General features: G+C 42.9%; 1 protein-coding gene and 1 pseudogene across 4 annotated transcripts in view; one reads left to right on the top strand and one right to left on the bottom strand.

The window, feature by feature from the left end:
• Window positions 1-24500, top strand: part of epha10 (EPH receptor A10) — a 610046-nt gene that overhangs the window by 339420 nt on the left and 246126 nt on the right. The window lies entirely within an intron of this gene.
• Window positions 11902-13626, bottom strand: LOC148142187 (uncharacterized; annotated as a pseudogene).

Genomic DNA, 24500 nt, shown 5'->3' with positions numbered 1-24500 from the left:
TAGGCCATTCAATCTGTCTTTTCTGTTCCAGTTTCTAAGCTGCATGGGAGCCTCCTCCTATCTTACTTCACATCACCCTGTTGACACATCCTTCCATAAGTTTCACCCTCATTCTTAAATTAAAAGTACTAAAGCTACTTGCCTCATTGGGAGCAAGTTAAACATTTTAATTTTATATGTAAAGAATTCCAGAATTGGATTGATTGGCTTACATTTATGATCGAGTTCTGTCCATGAGTGGGATTTTTCTCTCCATCTATTCTATTAAATAAGCGAGCCAGACACTCACTGACCTCCTTGTTGAGTTTCCCCAATGTTGAGCTTGTTTGGTTAGATGAGTTGTGACATGAAGAAGATGTTTAAGAAGCAGTGATCCTGATCCACTGGCATACCTCTGCTGCCCAGCAGGACTTGTCAGGCTGCTTGTGAAAAGCAAAAAAAGATGGAGCAAGATTGTCTTGATTTTGAGGTGGGCCTCTTTGCGCTTACATCCTACATGGAGTAGGGGGCGACATGACGGTCCACAGCACCAGCGACCTGCGGTCAATTCCAGCCTCTGGTGATTGTGGAGTTTGCACATTCTCCCGATGTCTGCTTGAGATTCCTCTGTGTGGCACGGGGTTCTGGTTTCCTCCCCCAGTCCAAAGATGTACGGGTTAGATGGATTGGCCGTGCCAAATTGCTCACAGTGGCCAGAGATGTGCAGGCTACGTAGATTAGCCATGGGAAATGTAGGCTTACGGGAATAGGAGGGTTGGTGTGGACGTGATGGGCTGAATGGCCTGCTTCTACACTGTCGGGATTGTATTCTGCCTCACTTTTTTCTAATGGGCCATTCACTCTGGCTCCTATAAGATTCTGCCCTCACTTTCCCTATCAGGATAACTTTGTACTCTAAAGCAGAAGAAGCTGCTACAGGGTGGCCAAAATACCTTTATAAATAGTCAGGGATAGAGCTGTCTAAGCTCACTTTTCCCCCTAATCTGACAGTCTCAGGTAATGTTGGTAGAGGTTTGGGAGGAGGTTCTTGCCTTGCTACTGGTTAAGGAATGATGTCATTTCTGAAAGTCTTAAGACAGGCGAAAACAGAAAAAAAAACTTGAACCAGGAAAATAGCGACATTTTATGCACCTTTTTACATTTCAAATAAGACCCTGGCAGGTCCAGATCATTTTGTTTGTGAAATCAGCTGACCAGGCACGATCTTTACATCATGAACAAGCAGAATGAAGGTCTCATGTCATCAATAGATGATACTTGTCGATGTGGTTTGCAACTATTGCTTTGTGTGTCTTGAAATGTGTCCTCAATGTGCTAACTGAACAGCTAGGGAGTCTTGAGAGATCTCTTTGATTCATTTTTCATTGTCATATAGCCCGGCTGAAGTTATGAATCAAATTAGGCATACCGCTACCAGTTATGCATGCAATTACTGACTGTAATTATTAGCAAACCCAGTTACCAGAACAGACGCGGAGAACTGCTCAAACTGAATTTAACTCACTCAGCAAAGGGAATGGCATTCAATGATATATATAGAGGATACTGAAGGGCAAATTGTACAATCTGATTTATAGCATTTGATTTTGCTATGTAGGCTGTCTTCACTGTTATTTTGCATACTTCTCCACATGCAGTGTTTGTTGACTTTGATAAGATGTTAAATGCCACTTTTTTAATGCAGTGGCATTGTTCCAGGCAATGAGCCAGCAGACATGCTATAGTGAGCACTTTGTGAGATTATTTCCATTCCTATTGGCCGTTCTTCACATTTCTGGATATCAAACAAAATAATTAATCCAAGATATGAACAGAAAGTGCCAGAGACACTCAGCAAGGCAGGTAGCATCTGTGGTGGGTGAAATAGAGTTGACATTGAACAGCTTTTCAACAAAAAAAGGAACAAGTTTTAAATGACGAACTGGGAAAAAGTGAAAGGGAAGGTCTGTGGAAGCCAAGGGTAACTAAAAAGCAGAAATGGTAATGACACAATGCAGAGAATGGCGTTCAATGGGACACGCGTAGAGGATTACAGCAGCATAGCGAGGGGAATGCAAATCTCAAGGGGGTAGGATTGCAGAGAGGGTTGTGATGATTGAGAATATGGTGCCAGGCAGGATAACTGGAACATTGAAGATTTGCAGACAATACCATCAACCATTGACTCCAAGAGAGATGCCAGTCCACGCTGCCATCCACAGTCGTTGGCTTTTGAGTGAGGTCATAAAGAAGGGATCCATCCAAGGTTTTAATGATGCAGAGGTACTGCAAATATACAGGGGCTTCTGGAGTCTACAGTCAACTGGATGTTTCTCATGGGTCCACCTAAGCTTTGTATCTTATTGTGTTTGCCTATTAATTTGGACCAGATATCTTTTGAACTGACAAGCCCATCACCAGCTGAGTCATCATGGACTGTGGGCGTGATCTTCACTGGTTTCACAACTTGCTTAAAATTTATTATTGCTTTGGGACAAGTTAAATCCAGTTGTAGTGCTGCATAAACTGAATGTAATACCATTATCTAAACATTATCACTCAAAACCTGACGCTCATGGGCCAGTTACAATTCTGATGAACTTCCATTCTTTCAGGGCTATCAAGAAATATCTCACTTCAGGTTCTCATGTAGATATGACCAAATATCATCTCACAACTGTAGTGATTGTAATGAGGTCAACAAGGTGGACCTCAGAGAATGTGAATTCCCTGACTGGGGCTGTTAATTTGGTCCAATCAGGGAGCCTTGGCTGACAGATATAAACAGGAGTGCCAGAGATTCTGTCCAATCTGAGAGTGGCTCTGAGGGAGCTGGATCAGTGTCAAGGTCTCTCCACCAGTAAATAAAGGGAGACTTGGTGATGGGATACTGGCCTCTGTGGAGTTATTTCAACAACTAAAAATTAATTTTCAAAATTTAGCACTTGACATTTCAAAGCACTGCTGAGATACTTTTATACAAATCGAGGAAAGCTGAAGGGCTAGTCTCTCTTAAAATGCACTGCTTTGACTGTGAAGCACTGTAAAGTCAGGAAAAGCATCAAATAAATGTGAGTCTTACTTTATCATTAACTGTCATTGGAAATGCCTCAGACAGCTCTTTATTCTGGGTCAATTGACAATTTCAAGACTGAAATTGACAGTAAAAATGCGAAGGGATACGGAAAGGAAAGGGAGGTGCGTGAAGTTGGTTACGGATCTTGGTTAGCCACAACCTAACTGAAACTTGGAAACACACCCAGTAGCTGAATGGCCTCTGATTCAGATGGAAGGAATAAATTGTAGGTGACTGGAGTAAATTTACCTTCTTTTCCCACTGCTGATGCAGAAGTGCAAGTCAGAAATTAATTTTCACATTGGAAGTGGGAACACTAAAAGCTCACAACTCATTTGTGCAGGTACCACCCCACACAGTTCAGCCTCCTCCAGTTAACTCTGCTGTTAGTGTGGCCCATGGTAGCACCCGTACAAACTGAACCATGCAGGTTTTCAGTGAATGGACAGTTTCACAACAGCCCTTGATAATGTGGTCGCCTATTTTTATATTACTTATTAGAAACATGCCTTTTTGCCACTTTCTGTATCCCTGTTACAGATATGAGATTTATAAGATTGTTGAGGACTGTACCTTTAACTGAAATTAAAATTAAGATGATCGTACGGTCTATTTTGATGTCTGCCTAATGACAGGCCTTGGAGATGCGGCTGTTCAGCTTAAAATGAGGGAATTGTGTAGTTTTGCTGTAAAGAAGCTCTGAGCTGTGTACATTTGGAGATAATTGCATTGGCATCCATGTTTACAGTGGTTAGACTGTTAATGAGGAAAGTCTTAGGTCAGTGTTGAGTTGTGAGTGACTACGTTTAAACCATCCAAGAGAGAATAGGTCTAAAGACTTGCTGATGAGCATTTCTACCGAATGACAGGACCCAATGTGCTTCATATTGCTATAGGGATTGGATTTAAGAAGGAAAATGTCCTTCGGAAACCACAGGTTGCAGGCATTCCCAAAATTACATTGCTATAAAAACTAGTCTGCTAGACTCTAGGAAAGAAAAAGGAACTCAAGGCTAAAAGTCTCTATGATTCCTCATGGAGGAAGTTTTAGTTGAATCTAGTGCTTGGATAGAAAAGATAAAATTTGAGAGGATTTGAAATGAGGCTGCAAGTTTCATATAGCTTCCACTGGAAGGAGGATATTCTAAAAAATAATTCCTTCCAGTGAAAGTCAGCACCGGGGTTAAAGGTTGCTTGGCTAGGAAAGAATAATAATGAAAGTAAACCATGGTAGCTAATAATCATCTTGGATAGTTTAGGAAAGTTAAATGTCTGCATACAAGGCAGTATTTAGTCCAGCTATGAGATGGGATTTTCAGTTGTCTTATATGTAAAAGGGGAAAGTTCAATTGGATAATCTAAAAATGAAATGCATTTTGCCTCCAGCAGGTTAACTTGGCCCAATGTGGCAATGTTTATGCTGTGAGAGATAACATGAGAAATTAAGACATGAATAACATGGTATAGAAAAATCCAACAGACATTTATACAGCTCATTAACACAGAGAAATGTTACAGTCACAGGAGTTTCAATACCTGGAATAACATGAAACTGTTTGGTTACAAAGAGTAGCATGCTTCCATCAACATACCATCCTTCAAGTGGCCCGAGTTAAGATGGGGTATGAAACCATTATACTCTTGGGTCACATGATACAGTGATAAAAACATGAAAACATGAACATGTCTCTTAAAAATACACTGATGTAGCAATCAGTGAAACACAACATGAACTATAATTTGCCTACACAAATCAAGTCCCTGCCATTTTTTCATAGTAAAAGTCTTAAGGGTATAAAATCTTATGTCACTTTTCAGCTACTAACAGCTATTGGAATTTATTGGGTGTGCAATATGTGAGAACAACATCTGACAGAATGTACAAAATTAGTAGAGAACACATGAATGAATCAATATTAGGAACTTTAGCAATTGTATTTATACAGAGCCAGCAAAGAAATATGAATTAGGAAATACTGCAGCTGCTGAACTGCATCAATTATACTGTGGAAACTTTGAAACTGGAGAACAGTTGAAATAATTTGTATTTTTTATTTTTTGATTAATTCACTTTTTGAAATCTTTTTCTAGTCCTAAGTAATGCTATCGTTTTTGATTTGCGTGACATGTGTATGTTAGCTTCAAACTCCTTCTCATCCTGCTGTTGTATTTGGATCTGTGAAGACAAGGAGCTGTAAGCCAATGTTTACTCTCCCTTATCCCAGCCACGTAGACACTGTTGCTTAATTGATCAACACATTAACTACAAGGGTTTCGAGAAAAAAAAGTGCCTGATTAAATTCAGGCCCCCAGTTTTCCAGGATCTAAATGAAAACATCTCCAGTACAAAAGCAGTGATTTTTATTTTTAGGCTGCAGATATGTGAGTAAAGCTTACTGCTGAAGTGAGCTCTTTGTTGTATCATTCTATTGTCAATCTAATACAAACAGAAATTAGTGCCACCTCGGAAACAGAAGTGTTGAACTCAGAAGCCCCATAGATTAATTGTTCCTTTCTCTTTGATTTATACATTAAACTTTTATAGCTTATACTTTTCCAATAAAAAAAAACTTCCATTTGGTATATTACAGCCATTAGTTCTTTAGCACTGCACTGACATTTATGTCAGTCATAATAGGAGAAAGTGAGGACTGCAGATGCTGGAGATCAGAGCTGAAAATGTGTTGCTGGGAAAGCGCAGCAGTCACAATAGCCCTACTCCCTCAAAAGGCTCCCACAACCTATGCAATGCACAAAATTCATTCTGAGGCTGGTAAATTCATTGAACTTCAATTTTAAAAAAAAATTATCGTGGGATGAGGGCGTCACTGGTTAGGCCAGCATTTATTACCTATCCCTAAATACCAGAGGGCAGTTAAGAGTCAACCAGCCTGCCTCAGGATTCACTGTGCTCCTCGTGCAATCAGCTGGGAGTCATGTAATTGTGAGAGAAAAAGTGGCATGCACATCCCTGGCACACGTCACAACGTGCAACCCTCCACTCCCTCTGCTCCAATCCTAACCTCACCATCAAACCAGCAGATAAAGGGGGTGCAGTGGTAGTTTGGCGCACTGACCTCTACACCGCTGAAGCCAGACGCCAATTCGAAGACACCTCCTCCAACCGCCCCCTCGACCATGACCCCACCCCCCATCACCAAACAGTCATCTCCCAGACCATGCAGAACCTCATCACCTCAGGAGATTTCCCATCCACAGCTTCCAACCTCATAGTCCGGGAACCCCGCACTGCCCAGTTCTACCTCCTTCTTAAGGTCCACAAGCCTGACCACCCTGGCCGACCCATTGTCTTAGCTGCTCCTGCCCCACTGAACTCATTTCTACCTACCTTGACACTGTCCTATCCCCCAGTCCAGGAACTCCCCACGTACATTCGAGACACCACCCACGCCCTCCACCTCCTCCAAGACTTCCGTTTCCCCGGCCCCCAATGCCTCATCTTCACCATGTATATCCAATCCCACTACACCTCCATCTGCCATGACCAGGGCCTCCAAGCCCTCCGTTTCTTCCTCTCTCGATGTCCCCAACAGTACCCTTCCACTGACACTCTCATTCGTTTGGCTGAACTGGTCCTCACCCTTAACAACTTTTCCTTCAAATCCTCCCACTTTCTCAAACCAAAGGGCTAGCCATGGGCACCCATATGGGCCCCAGCTATGCCTGTCTCTTTGTTGTCTGCGTAGTACAGTCCATCTTCCGTAGTTACACCGGCACCACTCCCCACCTCTTCCTCCGCTACATTGATGACTGCATTGGCGCCACCTCATGCTCCCACGAGGAGGTTGAGCAGTTCAACAACTTCACCAACACATTCCACCCTGACCTTAAATTTACCTGGACCATCTCTGACACCTCCCTCTCCTTCATGGACCTCTCCATCTCCATTAATGACAACCGACTTGACACTGACATTTTTTACAAACCCACCGACCCCCACAGCTACCTGGATTACACCTCTTCCCATCCTACCTCCTGCAAAAATACCATCCAGTATTCCCAATTCCTCCGCCTCTGCCCATATCTGCTCTCAGGAGGACCAGTTCCGCCACAGAACACACCAGATGGCCTCCTTTTTTCGAGACCGCAATTTCTTTCCCCACCTGGTTAAAGATGCCCTCCAACACATCTCATCCACATCCCGCCCCTCTGCCCTCAAACCCCACCCCTCCAACCGTAACAAGGACAGAACCCCCTTGGTGCTCACCTTCCACCCTACCAACCTTTGCATAAACCACATCATCCGATGACATTTCCGCCACCTCCAAACGGACCCCACCACCAGGGATATATTTTCCTCCCCACTCCTTTCCGCCTTCCGCAAAGACCGTTCCCTCCGTGACTACCTGGTCAGGTCCACGCCCCCCTACGACCCACCCTCCCATCCTGGCACTTTCCCCTGCCACCGCAGGAACTGTAAAACCTGCGCCCACACCTCCTCCCTCACCTCTATCCAAGGCCCCAAAGGAGACTTCCACATCCATCAAAGTTTTACCTGCACATCCACTAATATCATCTATTGTATCCGTTGCTCCCGATGTGGTCTCCTCGACATTGGGGAGACTGGATGCCTCCTAGCAGAGCGCTTTAGGGAACATCTCTGGGACACCCGCACCAATCAACCACACAGCCCTGTGGCCCAACATTTCAACTCCCCCTCCCACTCTGCTGAAGACATGGAGGTCCTGGGCCTCCTCCACCGCCACTCCCTCACCACCCGACGCCTGGAAGAAGAACGCCTCATCTTCCACCTCGGAATACTTCAATCCCAGGGCATCAATGTGGATTCCACCATTTTCCTCATTTCCCCTTCCCCCACCTCACCTCAGCTCCAGCCTTCCAGCTCAGCACTGTCCCCATGACCTGTCCCACCTGCCTATCTTCCTTTCCACCCATCCACTCCACCCTCCTCTCTGACCTATCACCTTCTTCCCAACCCCCATTCACCTATTGTACTCTATGCTACTTTCTCCCCACCTCCACCCCCCCCCCCCCTCTCATTTATCTCTCCACCCTGGAGTCTTTCTGCCTCTATTCCTGATGAAGGGCTTTTACCCGAAATGTTGATTTTCCTGCTCCTTGGATGCTGCCTGACCTGCTGTGCTTTTCCAGCACCACTGTAATCTAGACTCTGGTTTCTAGCATCTGCACTCCTTGTTTTTACCATTACACCTGCACTGGCATTTAAAATAATTTAACACAAATAATTTAAAATTGGCTGTCTTATTATAGCCCCTTCCCTGCTTTTTTTGTTCCATAGCCTGGCCATTGTCTTCCTTTTCAAATTTACTTCCAGTTCCTTTTTGAAAGTTACTATATGATCTACTTCCATCATCATATTAGGCAGCGTGTTCCAGATCAGCATAACTTGTTCATCAAACAACTTCACCTGAACTTTCCCCCCATTCATTTATCAGTAACTCTTTCCTTTGCTTTTTGAACCTCCTATTAGTGGAAACAGTTTCTCCTTATTGCTCCATCGAAATCCATCGAAATTTGTGGGCGGCACGGTGGCACAGTGGTTAGCACTGCTGCCTCACAGCGCCAGAGACCTGCGTTCAATTCCCGCCTCAGGCGACTGACTGTGTGGAGTATGCATGTTCTCCCCGTGTCTGCGTGGGTTTCCTCCAGGTGCTCCGGTTTCCTCCCACAGTCCAAAAATGTGCAGGTCAGTTGAATTGGCCATGCTAAATTGCCCATAGTGTTAGGTGTAGGGGTATGGGTGGGTTGCGCTTCGGCGGGTCGGTGCGGACTTGTTGGGCCGAAGGGCCTGTTTCCACACTGTAATGTAATCTAATCTAATCAAACACAGACAATGCCAGGGAAATTCAGTAGGTCAGGAGAGAGAAATAGAATTAACATTTTGAGTCCAGGGGTAAATGTAGGGGTATGGGTCTGGGTGGGTGCGCTTCGGCGGGTCAGTGTGGACTTGTTGGGCCGAAGGACTGTAAAGTAATCTAATCTAATCTAATATTCCCTCATAACAAAAGTCTCTTACTGTTGGAATCTTTCTGGTGAACCTCTGCATCCTGAATGATCAAATTACAGACATTGCCCCATTCTCAATATGGAATGGTGCCCCTCAAGCTATAAAATCAATTGTCTCCCTCTCCAATGGAAAAAGGATGCCCATGTGCCTCGTGGACTATGGCTTATTATTTTCTCATGCACCTCCAGATGTTAGCACCTACCTTCTAGAATCATGCCCAGATCTCCACCTGAGGAGTAACCAATGATCTTTAACTCAATCACTCAGTCACTCAATTTATTTTATGAACGGGCTAATGTTTTTTGCTGAACAATGTAAAGCATATTCTGAGAGATGAAGTTACGCACAACTTGCAGGCTGCTGATGGATAAAGCTAACCTGTGCTCCTAGTTACTGATGTATCTGCTAGCAGAACACAGACTTAGTTTGGACAGCAAAATGCTAGTTTACTGATTACTTCATTAATCCTAACCTGGATAACCTTTTTTATTAGTTTACTCCCCTAATTCCTAATTGCCCTGAGGGTAATTAAGAATCAACCACATTTCTGTGGATCTGGAGACATGTCCAGGCCAGACCAGGTACAAATGGCAGCTTTCCTTCCCTAAGGGGCATTAATGAACCAGATGGGACTTTCCCCTGACAATAGTTTCTTTGTCATCATTAAACTCTTAGTTACAAATTTTTATTGAATTCAAATTCCACCAGGGTGGGATTTGAACCCAGAACATTGTCTGGATCTCTGGGTTAAACAGTCCAGTGATAATACCACGAGGTCATGGCCTCCCCAAGCCAATCATTTCTCGGGGGGTGGGAGGGCGGCACGGTGATCTGGTTTTCTCCCACAGTTCAAAGATGCGCAGGTTAGATGGATTGGCCATGCTAAATTGCCTATTGTGTCCAGGGGTATGCACGTTAAGTGGATTAGCCGTGGGAAATGCAGGATTACAGAGACAGGATAGGGTGGCGGTGAGTCTGGGTAGGATGCTTTTCGGAGCGTGGGTCCGAATGGCCTGTTTTCACACTGTAGGGATCCTATTCTATGTAATCTTGCAATAATCTTGACCTCACAATATTGAAATGATCAGGAACCTCCATTTAAAAATAAACAGCAAAGTGATCCTCAGTGAAATTAAGAAGCAATTGATTGATCTCAAACAGCTGAACTGCATTAAGTTAACAGCAATGGAAGATAATTCAAGTAAAGAATCTCAAAAGGTTTGGGAGAGAGCTTTGTTGTAGCCCTGTCATGACAAGCTAACAGAAATGTTCAAAACTGAAAGAGTTCACTCATGTACTTGATGCCTACTGAAAGGACTAAATTAAATCAAATGAACTGTATTCTGTCAAGCCCAGGATTCTGCAGTAATCCGTATAGGCAGAAAGTTGCATTGAACTTGATTGTTATCTTGGTGACTATCCAAACTCAATAATGTCCATGCCATTCTGAGGTCTATGATTATATAGGCCTAATGTTACTTCCCAACGGTGGGTGCATGAAAATGGACATCAGTCATGATGATTTCACGTGACTGATTTATGCTATTTTATTCCTAAATTCACTGTGTGTGAATTACACCCTAGTGTGCCCAAATTACATGCAATGAAAGTCCACTTGGCTCCCATGGATAGTTGAAAATGTGTTGCTGGAAAAGCGCAGCAGGTCAGGCAGCATCCAGGGAACAGGAGAAACGTCGATTCTCCTGTTCCCTGGATGCTGCCTGACCTGCTGCGCTTTTCCAGCAACACATTTTCAGCTCTGATCTCCAGCATCTGTAGACCTCACTTTCTCCCATGGATAGTTGCTATGCCAGATCTGAATGTGTGTAAACTTTAATTCATAGAATGATCACAGACACAGGGAAAGTCAGGTTAGTTTGTTAAGATGGGCATGACCCTCTGTGACTGCGCCACTCCCCTTAACCACACAGTTATTTCTCACCTACAGGTGATTATTCAATTTTTTTTATATAAGATTCAAGAGTGTAGTGCTGGAAAAGTACAGCAGTCAGGCAGCATCCGAGGAGCAGGAAAATCGACATTTCGGGCTTAACTCCTTGATTAGGAATGCACGAAACAGGAACTCTCCTGCTCCTGGGATGTTCCCTGACCTGCTATGCTTTTCCAGCACTACACTCTAAGCTCAGATCTCCAACATCTGCAGTCCTCACTTTCCCCTTTTTCTTTCTATAAACCACGATTGAATCTATCTCGATCGCAGTACATCCCAGATCCTGTAAGTCTCGTCCTGTGGTTCTTGATTCTTACACCACGGTAAACAGTTTCTGTCTTGGTCTCCATCCAGACCCTTCATGACTTTGATCACTTCAATAAAATCCCCACTCAGCCTGCTGTTGTTAAAGATGAACAACTGCTGCTTCTCTCATCCATCCGTGGATCTGCAATCCCTCATTCTTGGGAATATTCTCGTCAAGCTGTCCGGTGCCTTCTCGAAAACCTACACATGTTCCTTACAGTGCACTGTTTAAAATTGGATACAATACTCCAGCTGAGGTTGGTCATGTGTTTTATAAAGATTTACCAGATCCTCCTCGCTTCTGTAATCTCTGCTTCCCCCTGTTTATGACATTTGGGATTGTTGTACAGATAGTTCTTTAACGCCTTAGTTGCATTCTGGGGAAACCTCGCGTAATAGAAATAATGGGGCTATGGAAAAAGTGGGTTTAGGGGTAGATTATCAGAAAATATCACTCACAATCACTCAAAAATGACCCAAAAGCCTAACACAAAGGAGTGCACAGCCTGAATGAAGGTTTAAATCACATTTATTAACAAAATAAAAAGAAGTTTAACACATTACATTGAAAACATATTGTTAATGCAGGGATAAAGGGTCACCATCATCACTCCCTTCAGGTGCAGTTGTAGCTGCAGAAGTGGATGGCTGTGGTTGATTGTCTTCTGCCTGTTTCTTGGGGGTCGGTTTAACAAACACATCCAGTTTTTGCTCCTTTGCCCTTTTTCTTCCGTCCTGAAGAAGTTGTTCCGAGGGTGCCAGATGATATCTTATTGAACAAACTGCAACCCTGCTGCGCTCTGCATTGTAATTGTTGTCCTCCAAGAGCTGCAACTGCCTCTCAATTTCCCTGAAGATCGAATGCTCTTGTGATGCTGCATCCTGGACTTCCACCTTTTTCATCTCTAGCTTCCACTGCCCCCTCAGCGATGAGCTGTTGGAGATCAGCTCTAGAGAGGTCTTCACCATGGGACTCAAGCAGCTCTTCAATATCCTCACTTTTCCAGTTCTTCAAAGGCACCCAGCTTTGCAAGGGCTACACAATGCTCTTTGATTTTTGGGAGAGCTCCTCTGAAGGTTCATTTCATTTAAAATCTTGAAAAATGTCCGGGAGAAGCTGCTGTCAAACTGCATGCAGGCAGTGTGTACTGACATCACCCCAGATCTCCACAATCATGTCAATAATATTCTTGATGTTAAAGTTCTTCCAAAATTGAAGAGCACTGCCCTTATTATCCCTTTCAGTAGCTGCAATCAGCCTTTTGAATGTGCGTCTTAAATAATAAGCTTTAAAAGCTGATATTGCCCCCTGGCCCATGGGTTGAATGAGCGAAGTTGTGTTCGGAGGTAGATGTAGCACTCTGATGTTTTCAGAAAGCTCACCAATGGTGGCAGGATGACTTGGCGTATTATCCAGGATGCAGAAACCTTGAAATCCAAACTTGTTTGCCTGCAATATGGCCTAAAAACATCTTCCAAAACATCAACATTAAGGTCAGAAAAAATTTGCCATGTCAAAAATTTGCTTGACCTGAAGTAGGCGCCTAGAGTAGACTTCAAGGCTCACGCATTGGCAGATGGAACACCACCATAGGCTTAAGCTTTAAGGCTACACTGGCATTGGTACCCAGCAGCACAGTCATATGATCCTTTGCCACCTTAAAGCCTAGAGCATGTGCTTCATTCTTAGAAATGTAGGTTCTTGCTGGCATTTGCTTCCAGTATAAATCTGTCTCATCTCAATTGAAGATATAATCTAAGGTGTAGCATTCTTCATCAATTTCTTTTGCTATGGGAGGAAATGCCAGTGCATGCTCCTTGTCTGCACAGGCATGTTCAGCAATTAACTTTACATTATGGAATGCATCGTAGTTCTTAAAACTAACAAACCATCCACTGCTAGCACTAAAGGCAGGCACATCTGCAGGATTTTAAACATTTTTCTTCATAAATGAATAATGCTTTCTCTTTTATGGTGAGAAAGTTTGTCCCAGATTGCCTTTTTTATTTGATCTTCTTTCCAAACACTTAGAAGCCTCTCCATCTCCTAAAGTTCCTTTTTCCCTGACCTTACAGATTTGCAGACACTCGGACCTGTTCCAGCAGTACAGCTTGCTTTAATCTTTTCAGCCTTGCCTCTAATGGTGTTTAAAGTAGAGTCCCTCAATCTGTTCTCTCCTTACACTCAAAATGCTTCATAAAATCTAGCTTCTCTTTCAATGTCATAGCCTGCCTTTTGTGTTCACCACCCATTATTTTATCACCAGGATGCTTGCTAACATTCTTGTCATTATGTCCCACCATTTTGTTTCAAAGAAAGGGATAATCTAGAAGGAATGCGCCTATCACAGGAAGCCACTAAATGTATCTTTCTCAGAAAGCTGTTCTTTGTACACTACATCTCACAGAAAGCTGCTCTATCGGCAGCTGATACCGGCGCAAATGCAGAATCAGCACATGAGCAGAACAGTGCAGACATGAGCACATGCGCAGAATGGCGCAGACATCAGCACATGAGCAGAACAAAGCGTGTGAAATGATCCCTGCTGGAATTGTGCTATTGGGAATGGAGGTAACTGTTCTCAAAAATACCTTTCCTTAATTCCTCAGCTATGTTTATAGACTAATTGTGCTGCTGAAATGCGTTTTCTCCCAGAACTACATGTTTAAGACAGTTAGTACCAGAAGGAATTACCTGACATTGCAAGATAAGCTTTGCCCAACAGACTGTTCCTTGGAGGAGCTATCCAAGGGCGGAATGGTGGCTCAGTGGTTAGCACTACTGCCTTACGGCACCAGGGACCCCGGGTTTGATTCCAGTCTCGGGCGACTTGACTGTTTGGGGTTTGCATTCTCCCCGTGTCTGCGTGGATTTTGTCCGGTTACCTCCCACGGTCTGAAGATGTTCAGATTAGGTGAATTGGCCATGCTAAATTGCCCAAAGTGTTCAGGGATGTGTACGTTAGGAGCATTAGTCAGGGGTAAATGTAGAGAAGTAAGGTAGGGGAATGCGTCTGGGTGGGATACTCTTTGGAGGGTAGGTGTGGACTTGTGGGCCAAATGTTTGTTTCCATATAGTAGGGATTCTATGAGTATCCCGACCAGTTTTCTGTGTTTCCAGTGTTGCAGTTTCAGTTGCTGTTCTAACCAATATGTAATTAAAATAGTCATGCTTATTTACTCTCAAACTGAACCTGATGTCTCACAAGGGTTGATCATGTATCTTAGATGTAGTTTAACTAGCCATTAAGTAATAAATAAAAAAACCTTTCCTGTTTAATCCCACTCAGCGTTCTGCTGAGTATTCCGTGTAGGCATCTTCCCCAACTTGGCATTAGGAGTGGAGTTTGCACATTCTCCCCGTGTCTGTATGGGTTTCCTCCCTCAGTCCAGAGATGTGCAGGTTAGGTGAATTGGCTATGCTAAATAGTGTTAGGTGTAGGGGAATGGTCTGGGTGGGTTGCTCTTCGGAGGGTCGGCGTGGACTTATTAGACCAAAGGGCATGTTTCCACACTGTAAATAATCTAATCTAAAAAATCTAATCTTTAAGAAGAATTGGTGGCAAGGTAGCTGTCCAAAATATTTTGATAAATATAAGAGATCCTCACTGCCTTTATAACCACTTTCTTCACCAGCCCCACCACTTTCAATTATTTGTTTGCATCTACCCCCAGGTCTCCGTTTAGAATTGTATGATTTTCTTACTATTGTGTTTCCACTGAAGTTAAATTTACAGACTTCTCATTGCTGCACTAATTCTTAAACACTCACTTGATCATGGCTTTAACATCTACAATTGTCCACTCAAGGGCTGGTGCCTCTATACTTTCTACCTTTACTTCCCTCAGCAGCCCTGGCTCCATTCCATGCAGTCCAGGTCATTACTCATCTTTAAAAACAAGCAGCCTTCCTCTTTATCAATTTTTAGCCCATACATTATGTTAACGACAGGCAGACCCCAGTTTGTGAACAGGCTCTGTTCTGGAATTGGTTTGCAAGTCATTTTGTACATAAATTGGTGGACAATGCAGGAAATTATAAACCAGCTGTTTAGAAGTATAGGAAATGTTCTTATGGTGGATTTTTATGAATACACCCATGTGCAGAATCGCATTTGTAAGTATGCGCATTCCTAAATCGGATATTTGTAATTTGGGGGCCTCCTGTGTCTAGTCTTTAGTGTCTTGGGCAGTATCTTCTTCCTTGGTAAAGCTTGATGTAAGTATGTACTTATTACCTGAGCTATGCTGGTTGCTTGCATGTGCACCTATTGTTTTGGATCTCTAGTCAGCTTCACCTTCCTCTTCCTATCCTTTCTACACATTGTATATCTCTAGTCCCTTTGTAAACCTTTTTATGTTACCTGTCAGTTTCTGTTCATAATCTCCCTGTTCTATTCAGTTATCCTATCTCTCCCTGTCATGCAAATATAACTCAGCTGTATGCATACATTTCTTCTTTAACAGCTGCCTCATTATTTGATTACAGTTGAGCTTTCATAGCTTTGATTCTAATTCATGTTGGGGCGGATCTGTTGCAAACTTACTGGGATTGGGATTCAGTTTTTGTTTGGATTCTGGACAAAGTCCTCATCCTTTTCCATAGTTAATCAAAGCCTTGTAACACCACAATCACTGAATAATCCTGTTCTGTTACTCGATCAAACCCCCCCCCCCCCACCACCATTTCCTCAGAACCTGTTCCCAGATTGCTCCCTCCTTGCACAGCGGAAACAGATTCTCTTCGACACACTTCAGAACCTCTTCCCCTCTCTACTCTTTAGAAGATTACTGTCTCAGCTTTTTTAAATACAAATTCCTTCTATAATCATTACACCTCTCTGTAATGTCCCTGTAAGTGTAATTCCCTTTGCCTCTCTCACTGGTTGGTAACCTCTTAGACATACTCAAGCCAATAAGGTCACCACTGTCATTTCTTCACTTTGACTAATGAATTCCATCCTTGACTGCTTGAGGGCAACCCCTCTCTTCTAGCTAGCAGCAGCGCAGCACACTGTGGGTAGCAGGAGTGATATCAAATGAAGTGTTAATTATACCTCAATTCAAGTTTCTTTAGAACTCAAATCGACAGAGAGAGAAAACAATTGCATGAAAGTAGTCAATTGCCAAGATTTAACACAACCGTGGCCAGTAATGTGTGTTAAACTCAAATGACGCTGGCATTAAATTTTAGTTATACATAAAATTCTGTGATGCATGTTTTCCGTTTCACGAAACAACAACAGGCACCCTCTTCCAGAGACATTTGTCTCTTGGCACCTCGGTGACTTTCTCTTGTCACTGCCAGTTGGTCAGATGGTGTAATTTTTGACTCCACATGACCACCACCAGTGAATAACTGATACGTGTAATTTGATGGAACGTTTTGAACAGTAGTATTTTCATGAGCCGTCATCATGGGAAATCAGATAATACAGCTAGGAATTGTTCCATGAACACTGTCTATCCTTCGCTGAGCAGTTGCAGTTTATTTATTATTAAAATGTCACTTTGGAAAGGTGACTCTTATCTGTCAGATTCAAAATCTGTTAGATTTTATTTCCCTGTTTGATTTGAAAGTCATGTTCAAGTTTTACATTTCATCTTCAGTACATGGAATTTTGACACTGCATTGTCTCTACCTTCTATCCAAACATAATTATTAAAATATAAAGTCAATATATTGAAGATGATAAGCTTTTGTAATTGAAGAAATGTGCTCATATACCACTACTATATTATGGTGAGCCAGTACTCATTTGAATAAATTGCCTTTGAAGTTGGTGAAATCTTTTGGAGGTCGTAGCTAACCCCGTCGCTTATATTAAGAACCAAACTTAGGGTGTACAAGGGCCTGGAGCTGTCCACTCTTATCTATAATGTAGAGGTGCCAGTGTTGGACTGGGGTGGACAAAGTTAAAAATCTCACAAAACCAAGTTATAGTCCAGCAGGTTTATTTGGAAGCACTAGCTCTCGGAGCACTGCTCCTTCATCAGCTGGTTGTAGAACAGGATATTGATAAGGGACTATGATTCTGCTCCATCCATCTATCTGACAAAGGAGCTGCACTCCGAAAACTAGTGCTTCCAGTTAAACCTGTTGGACTATCACCTGGTGTTGTGTGATTTTGAACTTTGTCCACTGGGATCTAATGTAACCTGACAACTAGTGATTCATTGCAGAAATTGGAGGAGCAACATCTCATCTTCAGACTGGGCACTTTATAGCCTTCTGGACTTAATATTGGGTTCAGCACCTTCAAATTGTGAACCCATTCCCATTCCTTCCCTTTCTTATCACTTTACTGGTTGTATTCACTGTAACAATATCCTCCCACATCCCCACCCCACCGCAGTGTGACTGTCTCTTCTCTCCAGTCTGGCAGTTAGACACATCCATGTTCTACCACTCTCACATTCCGATCACTTAATCTGCACCATCAGCAGTCTTTCTCCCCCAGCACTACATCACCCCCAATTATTGCATAAATGCTGTCCCCTTCAGAATTCACATCAGCTCTGATGAAGAGTCGTCTAGACTCAAAACATTAGCTTGCTCTCTCTCCACGAATGCTACCTGACCCGTTGTGATCTCCAGCATTTTTTTGTTTTCAGTGCTGATTCCAGTACCTGTCGTAGTTAGCTCCTAACCTGACAACTAAAATAGGTTGATAGAATCTTGTAGCACTAACAGAAACCATGTCAGCTTATGTCAGCTCTTTGAATGAGGTATTTAATTAGCTCTGTGCGTTATTCTTTCCCATTGACCTGTAAGCTTTTCTATTACAAATATCAATCCAATTACCTTTTGGCAAGGAATAGCAAGGTGAAGGAGCCTTGGATGACAAGAGAAGAGGAGCTTCTCGTCAAGAGGAAGAAGGAAGCTCACTTAAGGTTGAGGAAGCAGGGATTTGGCACAGCTTTAGAGTATTACAGGGTAGCTAGAAAAGAACTCAAAAATGGTCTGAGGAGAGCTAGGAGGGGGCACGAGAAAGCCTTGGAGGGAAGTATTGGGAAAACCCAAAGGCATTCTACACTTATGTCAGGAATAAGAGAATGATCAGAGTGGGGGTAGGCCAATTAAGGATAGTGGAGGGAACTTGTGCCTGGAGTCTGAAAAGATAGGGGAGGCCCTAAATGAGTTTTTTGCTTCAGTATTCACTAGAGAGAGGGACCATGTTCTTAGTGAGAACACTGTGAACCAGGTTAATAAGCTTGAACAGATTTATGTTAAGGAAGTGGATGTGCTGGAAATTCTGTGAAGCATCAAGATAGATAAGGTGCAGGGCCGGACCAGAATTATTCAAGGTTACTACGGGAAGCGAGGAATGAGATCACTGCGCCTCTGACGGTGATCTTTGCATCCTCACTCTTCGCTGGAGTAGTATCAGCAGATTGGAGGGAGGTGAATGTTGTTCCTCTGTTCAAGAAAGGAAATAGGGAAATCCCTGGGAATTACAGATCAGTCAGTCTTATGTCTGTAGTAAGCAAGGTACTGGAAAGGATTCTGAGAGATTGGATTTATGACGATTTGGAAAAACATAGTTTGATTGGCGATAGTCCGCGTGGCTTTGTGAGAGCAGGTCATGCCTCTCAAGCCTTACTGAGTTCTTCGAGGATGTGACGAGACAGGTTGACAACGGTCGAGCAATGGATGTGGTGTATATGGAATTCAGTAAGGCATTTGATAACGTTCTCCACAGTAGACTCATTAGGAGGTTTAGGATACAAGGAAATTTGTCTGTCTGGATATAGAATTGGCTGGCTGAAAGAAGACAGCAACTGGTGGATGGAACGTATTCTGCCTGGAGGTCGGAAATCAGTGGTGTCCCGCAGGGATCTGTTCTTGGGCCTCTGCTCTTTGTAGTTTTTATAAAAGACTTGGATGAAGAAGTGGAAGGGTGGGTTAATAAGTTTGCTGATGACACAAAAGGTCGGCGGTGTTGTAGATAGTGTTGAGGGCTGTTGCAGGCTACAGCAAGACATTGACAGGATGTAGAGCTGGGCTGAGAAGTGGCAGATGGTGTTCAACCTGGATAAATGCAAAGTGATTCATTTTGGAAGGTCAAATTTGAACGCTGAATACAGGGTTAAAGACAGAATTATTGGCAGTGTTGAGGAACAGAGGGATCCCTCAAAGTTGCCACTCAAGTTAATAGATAGTTAAGAAGGGGTATGGTGTTTTGGCTTTCATTACCAGGGGGATTGTGTTTAAGAGCTGCAAGGTTTTTCTGCAGCTCTATTAAACCCTAGTTAGACCACACTTCGAATGCTTTGTCCAGTTTTGGTCGCCACATTATAGGAAGGAGGTAGATGTTTTTAAGATGGTGCAGAGGAGATTTAGGAGAAAGTGAGGACTGCAGATGGTAGAGATCAGAATCAACAGTACGTTGCTGGAAAAGCACAGCCGGTCAGGAAGCATCCAAGGAGCAGAGAATCAATATTTTGAGCATTAGCCTGATGCTGCTGGACCTGTTGAGTTTTAGTTTCAGATTTCCAACATCCACAGTTCTTTCATTTGTGTTACTAATTTCCAGTCTGTTGCTTTTGTTGATTTCACCTTAAGTTAGTGGTCTTTGGTTACTGGTGTTCCTAATAGTAAAAACAGTTCTTATTTTTCTAATTTACTGAAGTCCCTCCAAGTTTTGAGCATTTATTAAATCTCTCTTTAATCTGTGTTACAAGGTGAACATTTCCAGTTTCTCTCCATTTGAAACGTAAGCACTGTATAAGACAGGTTATCAAGTGTCCTTACTCAGTGCCAAAAAAAGGCTAAATGCAAGGACTGACCAATGAATACTGCAACAGTGCACCCAACAATGAGAGGGTCAGTCAGTAACCCCAGCAGGGACAGAGTGCTGTGATATCTGCAAAACACGCTCATGAAACTTCTTCTGGACTTGCTGTGTTTAAAGGTCCTGTTCTTCCTATGAGACATTAAACTCCATTGGATCTGTTGGGTAAAGCTAGAAGATACCATGGTGACATTTTGAAGCTGAGCATTTATACCTCAACCAACAACCATTTATACCTCTTTAAAAACAAACTGACTTTCTGATCATGATTACATTGCTGCTTTTTTTTGGAATGTTCTGTTTGCAAATTGGCTGTTTCTCTGCATTACAACAGTAACAGCGCTTCAGTTGGGTGTACTGGTTGTAAGTCGCTTTGGAATGGATTGAGTCACAACAGTCTTTAAGAATTGCCAAGTCTCTCTTTGCTGAATGACAAACAGGATAACGTCCTTGTGCTCTGCAGCCGTCATTTCTGCCCTGCTGTTGTCACTAAGTAGATATATGAAAGAGGACGCCTTTCAGAATGATTCTTTCGTCAGTTCAACTGAAGTCTGGTTTAATGGTTGAGAGGGATGCGACCTCTATTTGAAACAGAAAGCTGGGATTCCTTGGCAATGTGCAGCATGGTTGGAATTCTGTCTTGTGTCAATAGAGAGGAAAGCTTACTGATCCTTTAAAAAGAACCAGTCTTTTTTTTAGAACAGTGACAAAGCATTGTTCCATTGTTCAGTCGACATGTCATGTAATACCACTGATTTTCAAAGTACATTTATTATGCTGTCACTTACATCGTGTGTATTCCACCTCAAACGAATGCACAGTGTCCAGGCTGAGGAACATTTGGAACAATGTACAGAAATGAGAATTGAAAATAAATAAACATATGCGCAAAGCTTTGGAGGACAAAAAAAGTTAGCAATTTCGAGTAGACTTGTCAGTTTCTAAAGTGCCAGATTATTTAGTCGAGCAGTTGCTTTATGAATCTTGTAGTGATTGGAATAAGGAGAAAGCGAGGACTGCAGATGCTGGAGAGTCAGAGTCGAAGAGTGTGGCACTGGAAAAGCACAGCAGGCCAGGCAGCATCCGAGGAGCAAGAGAGTTGATGTTTCAGGCATAAGTCCTTCATCAGGAATGTGGTGGGGGATAAATAGGGTGGATGGGGATGGGGCTGGGGCTGGGGGAAGGTAGGTGGGAAAGTGATAGTTGGATGCAGGTGGGGAGGGTGGAGTGGATAGGTGAGAAGGAAGATGGACAGGTAGGTCAGGTCAAGAGGTCGGTGCTGAGTTGGAGGGTTGGATCTAGGATGAGCTGTGGGAGGAGAGATTTGGAAACTAGTGAAGTCAATGGATCTCATGGAATATGAGTTCCCTGATTGGGGCTGTTAACCTGGTCCAATTAGGGAGCGCTGGTTGGCAGGTATAAATAGGAATGTGGCCACCCGGGTGTTTTCCTATTTCCTGGTGGTGGAAATTGAATAAAGATTCGTGCTGGGGAAAAAATAAGCACTACCGCGGTTAGGCGGTAGTGTGGGGAGAAAAAAAAAGAAAAAAAATTTTTAAAAATAAAAAAAATAAATTGGAATGTCACACCTGCACACACACAGCATGGGTGCTGGTAAAAATAAGCACTACTGCAGTTAGGCGGTAGTGTGGGGGTAATGAAAGGAAAAAAAAAAGAAAAAATTAATAAAAAGGAGTGCTAGGTTTCTGAAAAAGAAGAAGAAAAGAACAGGCATATCGGATGTCCTGTTCACTAAAACAAATGATTAAAAAACCGGTCTGTTCAACATCCTGTTCACTCTGAGTGCTGGCTCTGAGGGAGCAGGATCAAGGACTCTCCGTGTGTAAATAAAGGGTGACTTGGCAACAGGGCATTGGCCTCTGTGGAGTTAATTCACAAAATAGTTTGTCTTCACTGTTTCTGTAATGATAAAAGAAAATAAAATAAACAGGAATGTGAGGGGTTCTGTTCACTCTAGAAGCTGACTCTGAGCTAGCCGGGTTAATGTCATGTAATAAGCACCCGTAAATAAAGATTAACTTGGTGAAAGGATACCGGCTTTCTTGGAGTTATTTTGAATCTAGTGGATCACATAAAATCAAGACAGTCTTTCCAGTGCTGTACTGTCTGAGGGAATTCTGTACTGTCTGAGGGAATTCTGTACTGTCTGAGGTGCTTTTTTTAAGCCAAAATACCAAAGAAATCCATCTGTCTTTTCCGATGGTCAGAATTAATTTTGAAGATGAGCAGCAGAGTTCTACTGATGTCCTCACTAATGTTTATCCTTAAACTAACATCAGAAAAATAAAATATATTCTGACTGCCATTATATTCTGTTTGTGGGGCCTTCCTGTGTGAAAAGTATCTGCTGTGTTTCCAACGGTATAACAATGATGAATTCAGAAGCACATTATTAGCAACAAAATGCAATGAGACACCTTGAGGTTGTGGATGGTGGTGAATGAATATGTTCAGCGTTTTCTGTGTGTAGAATTTTTTTCCTTTGAAAACTTGTGAACTTCTGAAGAACAGAGAACAGTACAACACAGGAACAGATCCTTTGGCCCACCTTACCTGTGCTGACCATGTTGCCATTCTAAACTAATACTATCTCCTGCACATGATCATATCCCTGTATTCCCTGCCTGTTTATGTTACCGTCTAAAGGCCTCTTAAACACTGCTATTAGAGTCATAGAGATATACAGCATGGAAACAGACCTTCGGTCCAACCCGTCCATGCCGACCAGATATCCCAACCCAATCTACTCCCACCTGCCAGCACCCGGTCCATATCCCTCTAAACCCTTCCTATTCATATACCCATCCAAATGCCTCTTAAATGTTGCAGTTGTACCAGCCTCCACCAGTTCCTCTGGCAGTTCGTTCCATACACGTACCACCCTCTGCGTGAAAAAGTTGCCCCTTAGGTCTCTCATATCTTTCCCCGTTCACCCTAAACCTATGCCCTCTAGTTCTGGACTCCCCAAACCCAGGGAAAAGACTTTGCCTATTTACCCTATCCATGCCTCTCATATTTTGTAAACCTCTATAACATCACCCCTCAATCTCCGAATAGGAAGGGTTTGGAGGGATACAGGCCGGGTGCTGGCATTGGGTTGGGATATCTGGTCGGCATGGACAGGTTGGACCGAAGGGTCTGTTTCCATGCTGTACACCTCTATGACTCTAATTGGGCTAACCACTAATGATGCGGTCCACATATTAAGTAACAGTCTTGGGGCTAATTGCTGCTGATGTTTGCAATATAACTAGAACTAAAAGAGATATCTTAAAAATACTTGAAACCCTTTGTGCCTCTGTGTACTCTTTTCTTTCTGAGATGAGAGCTAATACAATTGTAGGTGGGTGAGGGACAAAAACAGCTCCAGGTTAAAAGATCCGATCAAACAAGGCAAACCAAGTAGAAAGATGGTGCAAAGCTTCATAAACCAGTGAGTACCTTGATGTTTTAGAATTTATTTTGTGAAATATTTGAACGGTGACTGCAGGAAATAATAATGAAACTGTTTTAATATGTTTGATGTTTAGTGGCTTATGAACTGGTGTAGTAGATGGAAGTCTGTATCTTCAGAGTTTTAGGTTGTACAGACAGTTGAAATGTTGAGTCGCTTGTTAACATAGCTCAAACTGATTGTGTTTAATATGCATAAGAACATCAGGAAACCTCCAGGCAAAGATAATGGTTATTAGCTCATATATTATATAGTTCATGAATACTTGATTACAATTCCTGTTCAGTACACGGCTGGTAGAAGCTTTGTTTCGATGTGAGAGGGAGGGGTGGTGGGGGGTGGCAGAGTGTGGTGGTGAGGAAGTGGCAGTGGGGTGGGTAGAGTCTGCAGCTCCAGCTGAGAGCCAGCATGTTCAGAAGGAGGACCAGGGGCAGTTCTGGCATTGGAGGGTGCATGTGATGGATGAGATTGAATCGAGGTGACACGATGACAGAGTGAGAACAAAAGGCAAACACTGGGAGCTGAGTGCTCAACCGATGCATTATGAATGGTGATGGATGTTGATACATGTGGCTTTGTACACTGTGTGGAGCTTGTAGCTGTATCAGGGTTCTGGAGGACACCAACTTACAGTCAGCTAAATGAGACGTTACATGTTGTGGATCTCAGGTCACCTTACAAGTCTCAGCATTTATCGCCGCACTTCCCCTTTATTGTACATCTATCATTAAGCATGCCCAGTGGCTCAAATTGTGAGGCACTTAGTGTCCTGTAGGAGGGCCATATATAGTATTGCAGGCTGTTTTGACAGGTCAGTGACCCCTCTGAAAGGAGATCAATGTGCTAATAGCCACCAAAACATGTTCACTTAAAATATTTCCTTAGTTGTAAAACTGATGCATGCAGAA

Source organism: Chiloscyllium plagiosum, unplaced genomic scaffold (genome assembly GCF_037043375.1).
Source record: "Chiloscyllium plagiosum isolate Xiang-an unplaced genomic scaffold, Cpla_swu_hap1 HiC_scaffold_30, whole genome shotgun sequence".
NCBI classification, from domain to species: domain Eukaryota; kingdom Metazoa; phylum Chordata; class Chondrichthyes; order Orectolobiformes; family Hemiscylliidae; genus Chiloscyllium; species Chiloscyllium plagiosum.
Note: the sequence above shows the minus strand (reverse complement) of the source record. Positions and strands in the feature narration are given on the sequence as shown.